The sequence below is a fragment of the Leuciscus leuciscus genome (assembly GCF_965113295.1).
Source record: "Leuciscus leuciscus genome assembly, chromosome: 5".
Lineage (NCBI taxonomy): Eukaryota > Metazoa > Chordata > Actinopteri > Cypriniformes > Leuciscidae > Leuciscus > Leuciscus leuciscus.
Window position 1 is genome coordinate 42,476,800 of NC_138729.1, and position 20,657 is coordinate 42,497,456.

The window sequence follows — 20,657 nt, forward strand, 5'->3', positions numbered from 1 at the left end:
TATTTTTGTGGAAAGCCAGTGCAGGCCTGAGCGGCGGTCATATTTTGTACCGCCATGCGGTACATCTAGTTACGCATATTATTTCTTATATTTCTATTTAGCCTTAATAATATTTATTTTAATTAACAACAACAAAAAGATTTTTAATAGTTTTAGTTAGGGATCCACCGATAAGTGCTGACTGTTGTGAACGTGTTGAATGTGCCTCAGTGGAACCTTATTTTAATTAATTTAAAATATCTGTTCAGCTATTACTTATTACAGCTATTACTGTTCAGCTATTAAAATTACTTTGGACAACTTTAAATATAGTGCACAACAACTCTTTTGGTGCTTTATAATGTTTTTTTGTTGTTGTTGTTGTTTTTGCCTTTTGTGGAGCTTAACAGTAACAACAATGAGTATTGACCGTATCGGATTTGGATTGTCTGACCGATACCCAATCCAGCAAAAATTGCAGCATCAAAGCCGATACTGAGACTGAATATTAGATTGGTGCATACCTATTTAGTTAATAATAATACATATAATAGTACTGATATATACCACACACACATACTTCTGCTATCACTAATACCAGCTTAAACCATCTAAGACCAACAAGCCAGCCAAGTACCTTTCATTTGTATAATAGTTAGGTTAATTGATTATTCACATATAGGCAAGGATATATAATAGATAAAACATTTTTTGGAGTTGAATTTCATGATTTATACTGTGAAATTTCAGCATCGCCTAGCCCTGTACACACAAATAAATATTCACAACTCTTGAAAAAAACTGACGCCCACAGTGACTAGAACAGGCCAAAAACAATATTCTAAATGCTTTTTCAAAGCTCAATAAACGATATAACTGCTTCTTATTTTCCCTCTCCTATAGGAATTTCAGACTCAACAATATAGATTTCTTCTGTAGCATCTAATATATCCAAACGCCAATACACAACCACCCCCTCCCTCCCCAACACACACACACACACACACACACACACACACGGCCCACCTGAAAGAAATGATCAGACAATCTTCTTCAATCTTATACAGTGCGATAAAAGAGCAGACAGATTGATAAACAGCAGCAGAGGCAATAGATCGGCGGTGACTTTGCGGGGGAAATTGTGAAGAACTTCCCAGCGTTCCAAGATTGTCCATCACACCGCAGTCTGAGCTGGCGATAATGGAGAAAATGTGTTTGACATTGTTCAACATGACAGAGCAATCACTTCAGATGACACTTGATTCCACTATTCCTCACTGTAGCCGTGCCTTTTCCTGTAACGTGCGGCGTGTTTGCTTTTACAGGGGCCGTGGAGCTCACGCTTGGGACATGCTGTCAAGAATCCCAAATAAAGCACCAATGGAAAGCCCTACAGACCAACAACTTTTACACAGACAAGTTGGGATGCCTTTTGTCTTTGTGCATTGCTCGTGATGTAAGGACAGAGTTCAACATAAATTGAGCTAATTAACAAGCACAGGCTGAATTTGTGCTCTGCTCATTTCCCCAAAGTATAGACATGAAAATAATGATAACGGTGCGCTATTTGTGTGCATTTGTTCTGATTTATTTACAGTGGGGTTTAAAAGTCTTCACTGACAATCAGAGATTCAAAGTCTAATTTAATAACATTTAATAAAAAATAAATTAAATGTATTCTATGCGCCTGTATGAGTCTGTCGATGCAGTGTGAATTGGCCTTTAGGGGTTCCCATCATAGGACAAATTTATGGATTTAGTTTTAATTCATTTAGTTTTAATTCTTCTTTAATGTTAATAAAGTTTAATGAATTAAACAGGTTGTAAACATACATTATCACAATACAGTTTTTTACAATTGCTATGACAGTTTTTTCAATACATTTAACAAGTTTCCTAAACTCTTAACGCACCAACACACCTAAAACACACAATTGGCAAAACGGTTAATTTCATGCTCAAAATCACACATTGTAAACTAAACTCCAAAACTAATTTTCAAAATACAATAATACACTAACACAATACACTATGTCTAACAAAACACTGCAAACATGTTTCAAAATCAAATAATTATTCAAAGCACTAACACATGTTCTCTTCCAACAGGAACATTTAGTCAATCATAACACAATGACAAAAAAAACACTATCATCAGCTGAAATTACAGAAACTGCATTATTTTATATGTGTCAGTTCTGCCCTTATACAACAGACAGTATACTGTATTGTACCGATCATAGATTGTGTTTTGCACTGCAGTTTTTTTTTTTTTTTTTTTAAGTCTCTCTACATTTTTGTTTTGTTTGTAATGTAAATGCATGCATTTTGTTGTTGTTGTTTTTTTTGCAGCAGCAGCAGAAATTCAATACAACAAAATAAATGACCCTTCTTAGAGTAGCTTTATAGAATGTATGGTTTATGAAAAAAAGAAGACAGAGACAGAATTGCTGCAGTAACAGCTTTATTTGCAACAGGACATTTCTGCAAGATAACAAAAATATGCATATAGCTGCCATTTACAGTATTACTGTATGTGAAAATACAAAATATACAAACAGAAAAAGCCATCTTCTAATCTGCCCGGTCTTCTGCATTTGTCCACGTTCTCATCCACATCACACCTGATATCTTCCCTGGCAAGGCATCTTGGGAAGAATCTTTTGGCATGCCTTATCCTGGCAGTGTTCAGCTGTGATGTCTTGGTATACAGCATCTTTTGCATACAGGAGGGACATTTGGTCCTGTGGACTATGGTCAAAAACCTTTCATCTCCAGGCTGAGAAAACTCCTCAATGGGGTTGAGGAAAGGGAAGTAAGGGGCAAGGAAAATGGACATCATCCTCTGATGGGCGTCAAACCTGGCTGTGACGGGAATGGTGGAATGCCACATTGTCCCATATTTGCATAACTTCAATCAGCTGTTTCTCACTAGCAATGGAATAATGTGAAAATACAAAATATACGAACAGAAAAAGCACCAGAAGAATTAAAAAATATTTTTTTTTTTAAAAAGAGTCATCTTCTATTTCCATAATTCAATCAGCTGTTTCTCAGTAAGAATAGAATAAAATACAGGGGATATATTTGTGTTTCAATTCACAATATAAACAGCTGTTTACCTTGACTTTAGCCTGTAAGGTTAGGTTTAGAACATGGTGTTATCTGTTCTGACATACAGTGTTAAAGCATTGGTAAATTTGGCAGTAAAAATCCATTGTTTTGGTCTTGTTTGAGCTTGTGTGTAAAAGAAGTTCAAGCATTTTAAATTTGTGTTAATTGTATGCATTTTGTGTTAAAGCAACAAGAAATGTGTTAATAGTATAGCTTACACAGACAGATGTAGTGCTAACTGTGTTAAGAGTTTTGGAAAATTGTTAAATGTATTGAAAAATCTGTCATAGCAATCGTAAAAAACTGTAAATTTTTTTAATAACCTGTTAATCTTTAAGATATTTCTACTTATATTGTCAGGTGTAAGTTCCGTGTTATGGACTCTTATTTTGATAATAAATTTCATTTCCTGTAGTTCCTGTTTCCCTGCACTGTTTAGTTTATGTTTCCTTTGGTATTGTTTATGTCCTTGTTTGTTTCTATAGTTACATATCAGTTTCCCGAGTCTAGTTTGGTTTCCTTTGTTCTTACCCTAAATGTATAGCCCTGTGTTCTTGTTTATGGATTATGTTGGTTTTGCGATTACTCCTACATTTCTCCCGAGTGTTACGAATTCTAAATAAAGTTTGTAATGTTGTTACTCCAGTGTCTCATGCATATTCAGGGTCGTAGCTGGGGTATCTGGCCGAATGGACGTGAGAGGCAGCTGTCCTCTGTTCACACAGCGCGGATTTTCCGAGAATGCGGTTGTGACTCCTGAAAGTTTACGGGTGTGAGTTCGGTTATAGAATGCGTTTGTCACTCCCGTAAATAACCGTACTGTGTGTATACGCAACCATATTAAGTACTCGAATACAGGACTGACATCCATTCTGTTGCTGTGTGAATGTGACCTATACTGTAGAAGCTTTTTGGCTTAAAGGGTTCTTTAAACTTGAATCAAGAACCCTAGGGTTCGTGCAGCTTGAGTGCTGCTGTAATTAAAGCAAAAGCAGGAATACTGAGAAGCTCTGAAATTAATTTTAATGTTTCACCCAAATTGTTATGCTGATAATATAATTGGTAATGAAAAAAACCGGTATTAAATTAGAAATTAAATTAGTTTTTTTTTTTTTTTTTACAAGACTTTTAAACCTCACTGTATGTGTGCACCATTTCAATTGCATTTATGTGTGTGTGTGTGTGTGTATTTGGATAGACGAGCTTGTTTATCAAAGCCAAAGTTTTTGTCACTGTCAAGCAAAAGTATAAGAAAAGAACAGAGTTTTTTTCCTCCATCTGGGTGTGCTCTGCCCTCTCGCTGAGGGAACGACACAGCTCTGTTAGTTCTGTAGGGCTCCCCTGCTGTGTGTGCTCCCTCCCAATGTTTTTTTTTTTCTTTTCTCTTCTCTGTATCTTTGTTTTTTCACATCAAGGTTCTTCCAGACTACTGAGAAAAAGAAAGTATAAGTATAAAATGTAGCTCAATATGCATGCCCATCAATTTGCATGACACACTTTTGTCAAATATTAATAAGAATTAGCTGCATTTCCGACTTTTTGATGCAGCACAAAATGGGTTTTTCAGCAAATTTGTCTTTCATTTTTCTTTTGTTGTAATATGACAGATTGGAAATAGAATGTTTTTATTCTCAATCTTTAAATGAATTGTCTATAAATTGCATCTCAATCAGTATAACTTTTTGGGGTAACACTTATACAGTTCAATTCTGTAATAGTTAAGTGAAGCATTAAAGATCCGGAAATAACAATGAACAACAGTTATTGTAATCCAGATTAATGTTAACTCCTCTTCATTCATAATACATTTAATTTATACAATTATACTTAATATTTATACTTATGATGTTAAAAAATGCATTGTACAAATTAAATTAAGCTAGGGTTAGGGTTAGGGTTAGAATAATTATCTTAAGGTTTTGCTCATTGTTAGTTCATTATACCTAGTAATGTTGAAACTTATAGTAAAATGTTACCTAAATCTCTTATACAATGCATTTAAATTTTTCATCATTATTATTTTTCTTGTTTATGGTGGAGCCCAATGAATGCCATTCACTAATAGAACAGGGAAAATGGTGTTAAAGTCTGGTATTTCCCACAGATGTTATATTAATAGCTGTCTGTGAGCCTTCGCTGTTGCAGGGCCTTCTGGGTAATGAACGCCAACTCTTACTGGAACAGATCCAGTAAAAGAATCTCGGACCGGACACCTGCTCAAACATCTGTGAGCAGTGACCTCTGTAGCTCACCTTTACTCTATCAGAACAGACAAACCCAAGCCAACTCACACACAAAACCGCTCGTCTGCATGAGTGCGCACAGAAACCATACACAAACAGACTTGATCACATTTGCACAAGCATGCAAGAGCAATGTATTACGGGGTGGGAATGAATCGCTGCACATTTGGTTTAAAAAAAAAAAAGTATTGCGGCAACCTCTCCGAGCATTTCTATTGTAGAGGAAACATCTAGTTATTCCACCAGAGCTCTGTCTGTGCTGCACACCTGCGTCAGGCTTCTTTAAATGCCGTGTCGCCACTTACGCCACACTGCACTTCACATTTGGTTTTTCCTCAATCTGTGAAAGAGAGAGGATGATTTCTGTGTTCATAGTGGATGGAGAAGTGAATGGATTCTGTGTACTGAATACAGATGAGAAGCAGTTTCATCTGTAATGTGGATGAGAGAGCCACTGTGGCCCCTTCATCTTTTACAGACTAGTTGTTGGACGTGCAACAACTCAGCTTCAGGAGCTTTTTTACAAAAAGGTTTTACCTCTTTTGTTGTCTTCTAAAATGTAGAGAATGATGTTAACTACACAAATGGTTTTTGGGATGTTTGTTTAGTGCAGGTATAGCATAAAAGTCATATAAGAGCCATTTTGGTCCAATTGCCTTCCTATAAAGGGAAGTTCCATTAGAGATTCACAGAATCACTTCCCTCTCATTTAAGTCACAGTGAAATTAGTAGTTTAGAATTTACATACAGTAACTAATTCACATATGCTAACCAGTGTGTATGTAGTGTGATGTAACGCATGATTTCGGCCTTTTGTCATCTTTTTGATTTGTTTTTTAGTAAAAATATCTAGAAGGCCTTAACATCAGCTACATTTATTTGAGAAGCAACACTGCAAAAGATAACAATATAATAAGTTGTTTTCAGAGGATGCATTTTTAAAATGTGTATTTTGTCTTCAACTTGCACTGGCAGATTTTGTTTTAAGTGGGTAAAAAGTGTGAGTGCAGTAAGACAAAATTGCACTCATATTAAAGATACACTCTCTGAATATCTTGTGTAATATCTTTTAAATTTATTCGATTTTTAGATATTTTAACTGGAAAATAAGACAAAGACAAGATTTTTGTTTGTTTGCACTGTTTTATGCTACCCTGGTAATCCAGAGTTCTCGCGAGAGCACAAGTTGAATTTGCTCAGCGAGTTACTCTGGTGTCGAGTAATGATGCTCATTAAATATGCCCCTCGATCTGAGCTGCACCAATCACATCCGGTTATCTGATATAGGCGGGCCAGAGGCGAGCTAAACAGATGACCAGCGCTGTGACGTCGAAGTCATTAGTAAACATTGCAAGATGGCTATGGATGAACACCAGTTGTTTGAAACGGCTTTGGCCGCTACAATGAACGAGTTAGACTTGGCTTTTTATCTAAAACAGGAACAGAAGACGCCGCTCGAATCGTTCCTTTGCAAGAAGGACGTTTTTGCTGTTTTGCCGACCGGATACAGTAAGAGTATAATCTACCAGTTAGCTCTACTGGTAGCTAAGCGTATGGGGTTTATTGTTGTGATTGGTCGTAGTGTTATCCAATTGCGTGCAGTGAGATTTTCAAATGCATGCTTGGTGCCGCCCCTCGAGCTGGCCGATTTTCATTAGTCGACGCCAGACCATTAATCTTTTAGATTTAGGTCTGGATTTCCAGGCTAGTTTTATGCATTATAATTTTTAAATGCCTAAATATGATAATGATAATATAGATGATGATGAATTGAAATATTACATTTAGTCACACACACCCCAGCTATAACAATAATGACAGAGGAATGATATCGATAACGATTTTTTCCAGCAAATAAAAAATAAAACATTGACAACCAATCACAATTCACCTGACTTCAAAAGAGCTTGAGCATTTAAAGTGGCAGAACGGCAGTGATCTCTTAAAATAAACAGAAAGTTATCATCGTCGTTGGTAAAAAATAGTTATCATTGGGGCTTTGACACCAGAGGAACGTTTTCATAGTTCCTATAACTATAAGCGGAAGTACCTGCTTTTTGGTGTGCTCGCACCGCAGGAACTGGGAAAGATTATGGGTTGTTTCAACCCATGTTTGGGACAAATATGGACAAACCCAACTGTTGGTTTAAATTTTTTAATTAAATTTTTAAATCCATCGTTTGGGTTTGGCCATTTTTGACCCAAACATGGGTTGAAACAACCCAACATTTTTAAGAGTATAGTTATAGGAATACCTTTTGGGGGACTGAATTAGCTCCTACTTCAGAGTAGGGTCTTACCCAACACAATAGGAACTACCAGTGACATAAGTGTATGTTGATTGGCCGAACACATGTCATACAAAACATCCGCCAACCGCCATTTTTAAAAAGCTGTATAAACATACAGTTTACATATACACTCTAAAAAATGCTGGGTCGTTTCAACCCGACTTTGGGTCAAATATGGACAAACCCAGCCGTTGGGTTAAATTTTTAATTTACATTTTTAACCCAACATTTGGCTTTGTCCATATTTGACCCAAAATTGGGTTAAAACCACCCAGCAATTTTTAGAGTGTACTTATTTCACGAACTAACATACAGAAAGCTAATGTTAACAACACATAAACACAGAGAAAGCTAATGTTAATGGCATTTACCTGTCACCTTTGTCTGTGGCGTTCTGTCCTTTTCTCAGCCTCAATGAAACTTAGCACTGCAATTTGTCATAGAAGATTTTGTCTCCTAGCCTTCCTTTTTACTCTTTCAAACACATAACTTATACATCTACATTCCATCTCTGTTATCACGAAACCCACGACACACAACAAAAACACAGCTCCAATCACGGCATCCTCCATCCTCCAGTTTATAGTGTTTTTGAATGTCGCTCTTAAATGAAGTTGCTGTCTGCCTGCTTACATCACTTCAGAGTTCCTACTAGTGTTGCAAATGCAACCAGGAAAATGGCCCTAGGGGAAAATTTAGGGTAACACTTTATTTTGATGGTCCATTTTGAACATTCTACTGTACTAACTATAAGTAACTTTGCAACTACATGTCAACTAACTCTCATTAGAGTATTAGTAGACTGTCTGCTTAAAGGTACAATATGTAAGGTTCAAAAACCACTTTCACAGTGTGATATATTTCATGCAGTTGTGTATTTACAGTATATATACCATATCATATTATTGGCCACCGGGCCCCAGGCCAGCGAGGGGGCAGTATAATTATGTGTGCTGCCATATCTGAGAATGGTGTGGCCACTCACATCCCCAGTCTTGGCCCATACAATACACAGAAGCTCCTCATCTTCTTGGACCGCCTTCATTTTGATTTGATCCCTGAAAATGAGAGAGGCCTCGTAGGGCCTCACCTACCACAATATGTCATTGTATGGGACAATGTGAATTTCCACCATGGCCCGCTCATCAGGGCCTGGTTCACTACTCATCCAAGGATGGTCATGGTGTTCCTACCACCTTACTCTCCTTTCCTCAATCCTATTGAGGAGTATTTCTCTGCTTGGAGGTGGAGAGTATATGAGCATTGGGCTCAAGATCAGAGGTCCCTGCTCCATGCAATGGACGCTGCGTGTGAGGATATTACAGGAGATCAGTGTAGGGGATGGTTGCGACATGCACGCCATTTCTTCCCTCGTTGCATCGCAAGGGAGAATATACGCTGTGATGTGGACGAGAATCTGTGGCCAGACAGACAGCAGCGTGTGGATGGCCAGGAGGGTGAGGATGGTGGCCAGGAGAGGGAGGGTGAGGACAGCGACCAGTGAAGAACTGTTAGTTGTGAAACTCCAGCTTTATTTACAGCACTGTAGGCTGCATAATTTTCATTGTTTTTTGTTTGTGTGTTTATATTACAGTATATTATGCTGTATACATTTTCTTTTTACTCTGATGTGTGAATGATAATGGTTACAATTTCCTTGGCAGTATGAGTGCAATGTGTGATGTCAAACCTTGGAGGCTACTCTTACCCTAAAATCCTATTTCTTTTTTTCAGTTTTATACACAATTGTATTCTGTTAGCTAGACAAAAAACAGTACAGTAACCATTGTCAATGAAGGACGGGGCTAAGACTGAAAGGTGGACATGAAGGATATTTCAATGGTCCTCTGCCATAGTGACAAAACATCTAAACATTTTGACTTGCAGTGCTTACACAATGCCAAAGGGACGAAGCATTTTGGGGGCACTGACTGTTTAAATGAGAAGGAAATTTAGTTTTGACACATGAGTGAACTGTTTTGGGAGAGGTATGAACTTTTGCAGGTGAACCATGGTGTTGTGCTGAACCATCCACGTTATTTTGGCAAAAGCACCAAGAGTGTTGAGAACGTCCGGTCTGTTTCAAGAAATGAGCCAAAGCAATTGAGAAGGATCTTTGCCATTTTCGTGGCACTGACTCTTTATATGGGAAACAAATTTAGTTTTGAAGCATGAGTGAACAGTTTTGGGAGAGATATGAGCTTTTGCAAGTGAGTTATAGTGTTGTGCTGAACTGTAAGACTGTTTTGCCAATGATCTTAGAGTTTTGAGAATGTCATTTCTGTTTCAAGAAATGAGCCAAACCAATGGAGAAAAACTGTAATAATGGCTCATCCCTGGTCATTGTTGCCTATCAATGACTGTGATGGCCCCGATGCAGCCACACATCAGTGAGCGGTGATGTTGCGCAAGCACATAGTACAAACACCCATCACTCGTATGTTCTTGTAATTTATCCTGCACATTCTTTAGTATTTCGTTTTATTCTCTCAATAGTTTCTGTTCATATATTTATTTGGCAATAAGACTTAAGGCCCTTTCACACCGGACGCGTAACGAAAAAGCGAAACGAAAAAGCGAATCGTTCGCGTCAAAACCATTCACATCAGCCAGTTTTTTCGCCGCAGCACATTCGCGTTCGGTGTGGAAGCACTCATTACACAAACAGCTGATCGAAAAATAAAACCATCGCGCGAATTATTCGTGCGTCAATATCGCGTCCAGTGTGAAAGGGCCTTTAGACACTGTTTATTTCTCATTAAGATATTTATTTGAGTTGCAGTACATCACTGACCGGTTGAAGTGCACACAATCCAGTTGGTGTTGTGCAGTACACACATTTATTAATATTGCTTTCTTTGAGTTTAAGTTACCGCTGTGTTGCTGAGGAGTGGATGACTGGAGCTTCGGATGGTGATCGGCTAGTTCCGTTTGTGGTCCATGCGAATTAAGGGCCGGCATGCCGCTTCACCTGCTAATTTAGTTCCGCTTGCCGCTACCAACCAGCAGATTAACTGTGGGGGGGGTTCTCAAATGTTTGTCTTGGTATTTTCTTTCCTAATTGCTTTTTCTTTTTCCTAGATTTATTATTTGTGTTAAAAATATGCACTTAATTATAGTGTAATTATTTACTAGCCTTGGTATTGATTTTGTTGTTGTATTAGTGAAGTTGTTGTTTTTGTCTTCCCTTATGTTTTAATGTGGACTAGTCCGTTTGTATAAATGTGTCTCTGATGTTTAGCTTGGAGATCAGTTCAGTTTGTCTTTATACGTACTCAGTTGTTTGAGTTTAGTTTGTTCTGTTGATCTCTTTTATAGGCCTAACATTTGTTTTGATTATTTGGACTTTGTTTCCTTTTTGAAACTTTTGTATATGATTTGTTTTTGAAATTCAGTAAAATATATTTTTTGGGAACATATTTTGAAGGTCCTCATTCCTTGACTGCTTGGTCCCTCACAATGACACTTGCAAAAAGCTCATATCTCTCCCAAAACTGTTCACTCATGCTTCAAAACTAAATTTGTTTCCCATATAAAGAGTCAGTGCCACGAAAATGGCAAAGATCCTTCTCAAAGATCCGCGCTATCCTCGGTTTCCCCTGTAGAGACCATGGGTACAATTCATAGAATCCTCATTAGCGGCCTTTTCAATGGTCCGCTATACGTAAGCAGGCGTCGCTAATGAGGAATCTATGCATGCACATCTATTATACAATATCTTGCACACCGCCGTTGTGTCGTTCAGTCATCATGGTTCACAATTATAGATTGGCGAGTACAGAAAATCCCCCAAAAACTTAAACATAGACAACTTCAACTTAGACAAGCAGACTTTGGGAAAACGGAGAAATATAACAAGGATCAATATCGGCGTGGCATTTTCAGGATGGGGAGAGCTCGCGACAAACTTTAATACTACTATATATACTTAATACTGTCTACCTTTAACAGACAGGTAAGCAAATATATATTATTTATTGTACACTACAGTTATATTGCACTTTGTTTGTACTTCAGTAACGCTTTTATCAAGTCTGGTGACCAAGTCTATGTCAGTGAAATGAAGTATGTGTTGCACAACAATATTTAGCCAATTACTTGCAAATACTGTGGGTTTGTTCAAATGTACTTTTAGTATGATTGTTTTAAACGTGTAAAACTGCGCAGCATTAACCCACCAAATAATTAGTCAAATTGTCACATATTAGTAACAGGCTAATATAGCATTACATTTCACATTCCTGGCAGCTAATTCATTACGATGACATATCATAGTGTGATCAAACGTACAGGTAATTCAGAAACTAATTTATTAGCTGATATATAATTTATATGATTCGTGAATTCTATACATCTCTGGATAGTGAAAACGACATCTCCCATAGTTTCACTCTTCTTCATAGCCTCGTCTTTGTTATTGTTTTAAAAATGCGACCTCTGGCGGCGAAAAAATTACATATTGTAGCCTTAAAGTGACCGTCAAAATAAAGAGAAACCAAATTTAGTTCTCTGGTGGCTAGTTCCTATAACTGAGTTCCCTTTCAGTCGGTAACGTTCGATGTAGTCGACGTGTCGATTGATTGGGATCATGCTAGGGAGCCTGTCATCTTCGAGTATTGTAAAAAAGAGCCAATGGACATTGGCGTGCGTGAATCGCATCACACGCAGCGCGGGTATAAATACGGAAGTGGATACACGCACCAGTTGTCTTTCGCTTCGGAGCCGATTGGTTTCGATGTTTTGGAAGAGTACTGTTGTTTACAACAAGCGAGTGTGTCAGTGTTCTTCTAGGAAGACTCTCCCAGGCTGGTGGTTCTATAGCGCGAGTACAGCAGTGGATTGCGAGCTTTGAGATCTCAACTGCTGTTTTAACAGCATCAAATTTCTGTGTTGTTAATGGCTGGTTAGAGGGCGGAAAAGTGAGTGCTTCACTGTTCAGTGTTGCCGCGGTCATTCCCCTGTGTGCTCCGGCACTGGTGATGGGTCCCAGTTCCTGAAAGAGCAGCACGGGTGCGTTTGCGTCTTTTTCAAGATGTCATTCCGCCCATGCGTTTCTGGATGCGATCGTTCCCTGTCCCCCCAAATGGACGGTCACAATAGTTGTATCACGTGTTTGTGGAAATATATATATTATATATATAGAGAGAGAGAGTTACAGCACGTTGAAGCAGCTTTTGTGGATAGTTCATGTTCTCATTATGAGAATATGACTATCGCATTGTTGAGATTGAGACTCACCTTCATGCATGAAGGTGGAGTCCCCATTACCACGCTACGGTGCTGTGTGGGATGGGTGATCAGAGGATCATAGTAAGGCTTCCCCGCCCCGGTAACCAAACCCTGTGGGCCCCTCACTCCTCTATCACATCGTAGCCGGTGGAGCCCCCCGTTGAGCGCGCTGGCCCCTCTGTAATGGACCGACCAGCTGTTTATTCGGGGCCTCTCCAGGGGACAGGATGGCGGTTGCAGCATCGGAGGGTGAGCTGACCTCTGGAAATGATGACTTGGCTGCGTTATCTCCCTCTGGGAGTGTAACGTTGCCCGAGCCAGATCCAGAAACGTCAGCTATGCTGAAAGGGGCCGCCGAGGCTGTCGGGCTCGAGTGGAATCTTCCACCGTGTCCCGAACAGTCTCGGTTGGTTGATTGGTGTCTCGGGACTGACCGCGCTGGTTATCAGCTCGTCGCCCCAGTGCCTTTTTTTCCCAAAGTGCATGGAGAGCTTACCAGGTCATGGACGGCACCTTTCTCTGCCAGAAACTGCCTGAATAGCTTTTCCTCCCTCACTACCCTTGACGGAGGAGCGGTGAAGGATTGCGAGGCTATCCCTCCAATGGAGCGGTCTAACACAAGTTTCACAAGCATACAAGTAATAGGTCTAGCATCGGACGCTCCGCCACGTCCACGTCCAGCTTCTGAGGTCATTTCTTCCACTTTAAATTCCGGCCTGCTCAATCGTGCCGCCCATGTGGCCTCATGACAGCCTGTTGCCCAAGAGAGTGGAGACTCCATCCCCAGGCGTTTCAGCTCTCCGGGATATCTTCGGGGCTGCACAGTTACATCTGTTGCCGCTCTGATCTTGTCCTCTTGCCAGTTGTTTACTCCCTTAAACACAGAGACACCGGCTTACAGTGGACATTAGCATACTCCCCTTCAAACTCTCTGTTCTTTAAGATTGGGTGCACCCAAAACCTTCTTTTCTGTCTTTTAAAGAAAATGAAAAGCTCGTCTTCACTGTCCATGTTTTCTCAGCTGTCGGCGCGAAAGTTTTGGAGTGTTGAAGCTCTCAACGTCACAGACGTCGGAAATTCGCGCCGCGGCTGATGTGAATGGTTTTGACGCGAACCATTCGCACACGAACTATTCGCTTTTTCGTTTCGCTTTTTCGTTACGCATCCGGTGTGAAAGGGCCTTTAGTCAGGTAAGAAGGAGCAGGTTCTTTTAGTTGCCCCGTAATGGCCCAACTAGGACCTCTTTCCTTAGACAGCCTTCCTGACTTATTCCTCTGAGATTTCTCAGGGATGGGGCACCATTGGCACCCGCACCGAACCGGAGAAATCCAGGTTCTGTTGCGGTGGTTCAGCTATCTACCTCTGAAAGAACGTAGATACTTCTGCGAGAGCTCCCTCTAAAGAAATGAGGCTTGCTTACGATCTGAAGTAGAACCTGTTCGTTGTTGGTGTTCTTCTCAAGAGAGGACCCCCGAGAGTGTTCGATCACTTCTGTGCTTCCTTCCTGCAGAACATGGGTCAGAGCATGGCTGTTCCGCTCCACCCTTAAAATTATGTTGCCCTTAAAGCACATCAGATTGCAGTCTAGATATAGGAAGTACGACTTGATCGTCAGGTTCCTGAGCAGTGCAAGGAGATTAAATCTTCCTTGCGCCACCTCTATACCTTCTTGGGACCTCCAAGTGCTACTGCACTTGAGACCTCCCCTGAGTACTATAGGTAGTTGAGTTAAAAATCTGTTTTTAAAGAAACAATTATCCTGCTTGCTTGCTTTATCAAGAAGGTAGGGGACCTGCACACATTTTTGGTCAACGAATCGTGCCTGGTTTCGGTCTGGCTAACTCTCACTAATATGAGACCCCGGCCTGGGATTTTGCCCAAGGTTCCTACCTCTCCCTTAAAATGGGACCAGCTGGTGAGGCTGCAAGTGCTGCCCCGGAGGAGGCAGACCCAGCCCTGACTTTTCTCTGTTCTTCCCGCTTTGCGGTTATTCAGGACAGAATGCAAAGTCACAGGACCTCTCCAGCTCTCGTCTGTTTCTGAAACCAGTAGAAGGGAAGGCGGTTTCCATGCAGAGGTTGGCCCACTAAAAGATTAGTGTCACCATCATCTTGGTGAAATTCCCAAGGTGCACCGTGCCCACCTGTGTAATGAGCTCCTCCTAAAAGAAAGTGTAGCTCCTTCCTGGGCGTTGACACGAGTGCCTCGCTGACAGATTAAGAGCTGTAGGCTGGGCGACACCAGCACATTCGCTAGAAATTAGCCTATGTGTCAAGCCGGGTGCTTCCGTGGGCTCCCTTCACACAAAGCCAGCTTCACCTTAGCCCGGTTTGTAGTGTTGGCTTGCTGTGCCATCCCCCTCCTTTGGACTGGATAAGTGTGCCTTTTTGCTCCAGTTGAGTTCCCTCTTCCGTACCCTGTGTTCCTCCTCACCCCTTCAGTGTTGGACGTGGCGGAGCGTCCGATGCTAGACCTATCACTTGTATGCTTGTGTAACTTGTGTTAGGTGGGGTCCATATGTTGTGATCCCTACGGCGATCCCATGTGTGTATTCTTCCACGGTTTTGACTCCCTGCGGTGAGCCTGTGTCTTCCCTTGGCAGAGCCTGCTCTGCCGTCACTGTCCGGTTGCATCTCCCCCATGTTATAGGCTGGAGCCACCTCAGTGTTCGCTCAGTCCATATGTGTATTCTGTCCTTCGGATGAGACGTTAAACCGAGGTCCTGACTCTCTGTGGTCATTAAAAATCCCTGCCGGCATTCTGGGCAAATTTGCCCCTTGGCCTCTGTCCATCATGGCCTCCTAATCATCCCCATATACTGATTGGCTTCATCACTGTCTCCTCTCCACCAGTAAGCTGCTGTGTGGTGGGCGTTCTGGCGCCATATGGCTGCCATCGCATCATCCAGGTGGATGCTGCACATTGGTGGTGGTTGAGGAGATTCCCCCTTCCATGTAAAGCGCTTTGAGTACCTAGAAAAGCGCTATATAAATGTAACGAATTATTATTATTATTCTCCACAGGTTACCTCCTTCAGGCAGGTTGTAGCTTCCGCAGCGTTTGCCTTCCAACGAAAGGTACACTTTCCCAGTGGTCCTGTGGAACAGCAGTGACTTCCTGGCCTAAGCCCTGTCCTATATCTGCTCAATATGCGGGAAGATCAGGAGGCTTTTGTTTAGGCACTGGAAGGTGGCAGCACTAGGTGGCAGCACTTAGTAGGGATCCTAATCCCAATCAGGGATCCCAATCAGTCGACACATAGACTACGTCGAACATGACCGACTGAAAGGGAACGTCTCGATTACGTATGTCCCCCAGCCACTAATACTACGCGCTGAGAAAGCCCCTATTGACGTGAACAGGCCTTAATGCTGTATGAATGAATAACTTTATAATGGATTAAATACGCAAGCTTCAATCAGTGTTACCCAATTGTTTTCTAGAGAGAATATCTGCAATCTCTCCAGCGTGTTTTCAGCTTTTTTACGTTTTTACATTTATTTTGGTTCATTTTACAATCCTTTACTGTGCTCATCTAACTTAAAGAGGATTTCTGCAGCAATATAAGGGCAAGTGGCACTGTTGAAATTCTCCCCGTTTAAACATTTTATCAGTAACAGAACAATCAATAAAAATCCAGTAGTTGTATGTCACGCACCCGCCTTAGGTCTCTGGTTTCACTGACTGCTCTTGCTGAGCAAAGCCTGGCTGTATGCTGCCACAGAGTGGCATTAACCAGCTTTCTGTTCTTCCCTTCATCTCACTCAGTTCTCATTGACGAGAGAGAATGGGCCTCAGGGTTTTAGCTTCTGATGAGAAATTGCCCTCGTCCCCTGGGCACCTGAACAAGCCGTGGCCCTCTCCTACCTAACATCCCCCATGTCTCCCCAAATATGCCTTCACTTTCATCATCCGCGAAAAACAAATAGCCACGGCCAAACCTGGGACAATCTTTTATTTGGCTAATTTTTTTTTTCAGCGACCTTACAGAACAGGACCTTTTATTTGTACCTGCGTTGATAGATGTGCTGGCAGTTTTCTGATTACGACGCAATTCGATCAGGCTTCTGCGAAAGTAATAAGAATAAATGTTCGACTGTAAACCTACAGGTACAAACTCAGAAATTGGAGTTACTGTGAAGGGCATTTCAAATATGAATGACACTTTAAAAAAAAAAAAGTTTTTTTATTTATTATTATTATTATTATTGATTTTATGTGGTCCTCATCATTCTGTTAGCACATTACAGGTTTTCTGTTATAGTCCTGATGTCTTTAGAAATATAAAGGGTCATAATCATATCTTGAGGAATCCAATTTTACTTGCTAATTTGATATAAAAGGGTTCAATGTACTATAAAAACTAGGGATGCAAGATACATGACAGTACCATATCGCCCCAAGCTTTTAATTTACTGTTATGGGTTGATGGTGAATAAATATCAGCTGAGATTAGGTATATAATTGTGCCTTCTTATTTCCTTTTTTGGCTTTCAAATTTTTCCCAGATTTGCATTTGATAGACTCTTTTATCCAAAGTGAAGTCACTTCACTTTGCACTTTAGAGACAAATGGATAAATGGGTCTACCAAATTTTAAAAATACTACATTCAAGATATACGTTTTATCCAACCCGGTATGCATTTTCTTGGAAACGAACCAATGACCTTGACGTTGCTAGCGCCATGCTCTGTAGTCTGAGCTACAAGGAATATCTTTGATAGATATGAAATCGGAGCCCAAAATGGAATTAATTCCATTAACATTATATTAATGTTTCAATTTTAATTTATTTAGACAAAGTAGAATTTGAATCAGTATTTATCAGTACTGTATTTAATATAGCCTATACTGAATAGCAGTATTCAGCCATTAGCCATTAGCCATAACATCAAAATAATTACTGGCTTATGTATTGTCAAGTCAAGTCAAGTCATTTTCATTTATATAGCGCTTTTAACAATGTAGATTGTTCCAAAGCGGCTTTACAGTGATAATAGGAAATTATTGTAACAGAGATTGTTTTGGCTTTACAGCAGCTCTAGAATAAAGTTATTGTCCAGCTAAATTTAGTTTTGATTGATTCACTTCCGTCGCAACGATCATTAGTTATTAACTTAGGGGCCGCTTACACAACACCGTTTTAACAGAAAACTCTTAAGTTCTCTCTACGCAAACTTTAAAAACGCGAACCTGTGAGAACGCTGATGGCGTGCACATGCGTATTATGAGTTCAGTCTATAAGGATGCGTGTTTGAATATATGTGCGCAGGCGTGTAGTCCTTCCCTACAAACCAACCCTCAACAAACTACTTGTCTGGCCTTAAAATGTATAATACAGAATTTGTATCGATTACGCGTAGCCACGTGAACCGGAATTATCCCGACAACGCTTTATCTGTAGAGAGGTAAAGGGAGGGAGGCCTTCACAGGGGAGATAGTTGACACTTCAGGACTGCGTTGTCGTCGCATCCAGGTCCTTCATCAGATCTGGATACGGCCTGGATCCGGCGGACTGCGGTAAACCTCGGGATAAATATTAGACTAATATTAGCGTAGATGCCATTCTTTTTCTGATGTAACGAGTACATCAGGATTTATGGGAAGTGTTCCCGGTTCCGGCTGATCTAATCTATGCAGCCTAACATTGAATTATAGAAGTCTATAATGTGTTGTGTATGCAATGCTAGGTCTTGTCCAGAATTTTTATATTGTGCATCCCTAATAAAACTGCACCTGGTTCTCTGCATATACTTTCAGAATATGTGAACATTATAAACAATTGGTTAAAGTTTTCTTTAGTTAAAAATAAGTGCAGTTTTCAGTTTGTGCTATTTCAGAACATCAGATTTTATTGTGCATAATATACATCCTGGTAGTAAAACTGTCTGGTGTGAAAATGTCTTTAGTGTTACAAATAGTGCCAAAACAGAAAATTAGACACTTTTTCAGAGCACTGAAAGGCTTTGATTTTGACAGGTTGTGTGGTACATTTCCGTGCAGATTGTTTTGTGAACCTGACACTTTGTAAATCAGGTTGTTGTTGAAGTATGGGGCAGTTAAAATTACTCTACAGAAATCCTGCAGTTTGCAACAAACCACTGTCACCCATTTTACATGTCATCAGGGTGTTTATGTATGAATCTTAAAGACACAGTAACAGATTTAATTTGGCTTGTTTATTTCTCAGAGTGAAGGCGGAAAATGGTCCATAATTCAATTATGCCTGATTTGGCTGCAAAAAAACCCTACTAGTATCTTAGGTGGAAAATAATCATTCCATTAAATCCGAATTAAATAAAAAATAAATGACATTTATAAGTCTCAATAAAAGGATGATTTAAAAAAACAAACATTTAATGACATTTGGTGACAGCAGAAGTTTAGTCTTGTGTGGGCTTTGATGAAGCCTCCAATAAATCCATATTTCATTTACATTCATATGTAGTCTCTCTCTTTCCCCCCGGCTGTTTTTCCCCATGTCAAAAATTCCAGGCCTTCCAATAGCAATAAGACTGTTCAGTTAAGCAGGAACCAATGATCAATATTTACAGACAGCTGAGGGACTTATAATATGATATGACTTATAATAAAACTGATAATATGTCATGTTAAATGGCCCCACACTTATATCATGTTTCCTTCTGGATTAAAACTGTTCCTGTTTCATATATAGTGTGGAAAGTCTTGCCGCAGTTCGATGGTTCTGATTTAGTGTATTTGTGGTCATTTCATTGGGTAGGGTGCGTAATAACCTGTTGAGGCTGTCAACGCAGAATGGCTGCCTGTGATTGACAACAATGCAACAGTCTATTTGAGGAGAGGAGTGGGCATTTAATCGGAGTAATGTGTTTTTTCAATGCCGAAATCATTTAGGCGAAAAATAGAGAGTTATTGTCAAACCCCAGAAGTTGTGAGTGCTGGCTTGGATGGTTTGGGCAGTGGAGAAGCCATTGAAGGATAATTTGTCTGTCAGATTGCATTTAAAGAGAAGGTGCCAGATAATATCGGGCAAAGGCTTTGCTGTCTCTGGCTCAGGTTTGCATGGATGAATGTTCTCACGATAAATAAGGCCGAGAGAGATGCTTTGAAATGCACTCTGTGGGCCTTTGAAGACATTCTTCATGTCTTAATGGATCATACAATATGTTGTATCTGTTTTTGTTGTAATAAACAAACACTCATCTTGTTAAAAGAGATCATTAGGTGACATTCATCATTAATAAATGCTTTAATGTCTGTATCTTTGTGTTTGTGGACTCAGTGTTAACGTTGGTATGAATTTCCCACATTTGGCTTATTAAAGTTGTTTTGAAATCTACAACTTGTACCTAAATTGTATAAATTAATGTCAATAATGTAAATTAAAGCAAAGGAGGAAAGTAGTGTTCCGGTGTTCTCATCTGCTCTGCCATGATATTTGTTTCTTAAACATTTAGTGACATTTAGGACATTTCTAGAAACATTTAGCTTATGTCTTAACATTTAGTAACATTTAGGATATCAGTTTAAAAACATTTACATTCTATTTTAAGAAAGTAAATTGAATTGCATACATAATCAAATTTAATGAATCAATTTTATTTTTATATAACCTCCATCAACTCATTTAACTTTTTGAAGCATTTTAATTCAAGAAGGTAAACTAAAAGAAAAATTATTCAAAACAGCAAAGAATGCAAAAATGATTTAAAAACTAACAGTTAAAAATTAAATAGTAGACAGTATTTGAGTGCATGTTAATGTCAATTGTAGCTTATAGAGTGTCACAATTTTTGTAGGTCCAGTAGAAGGAAATGAG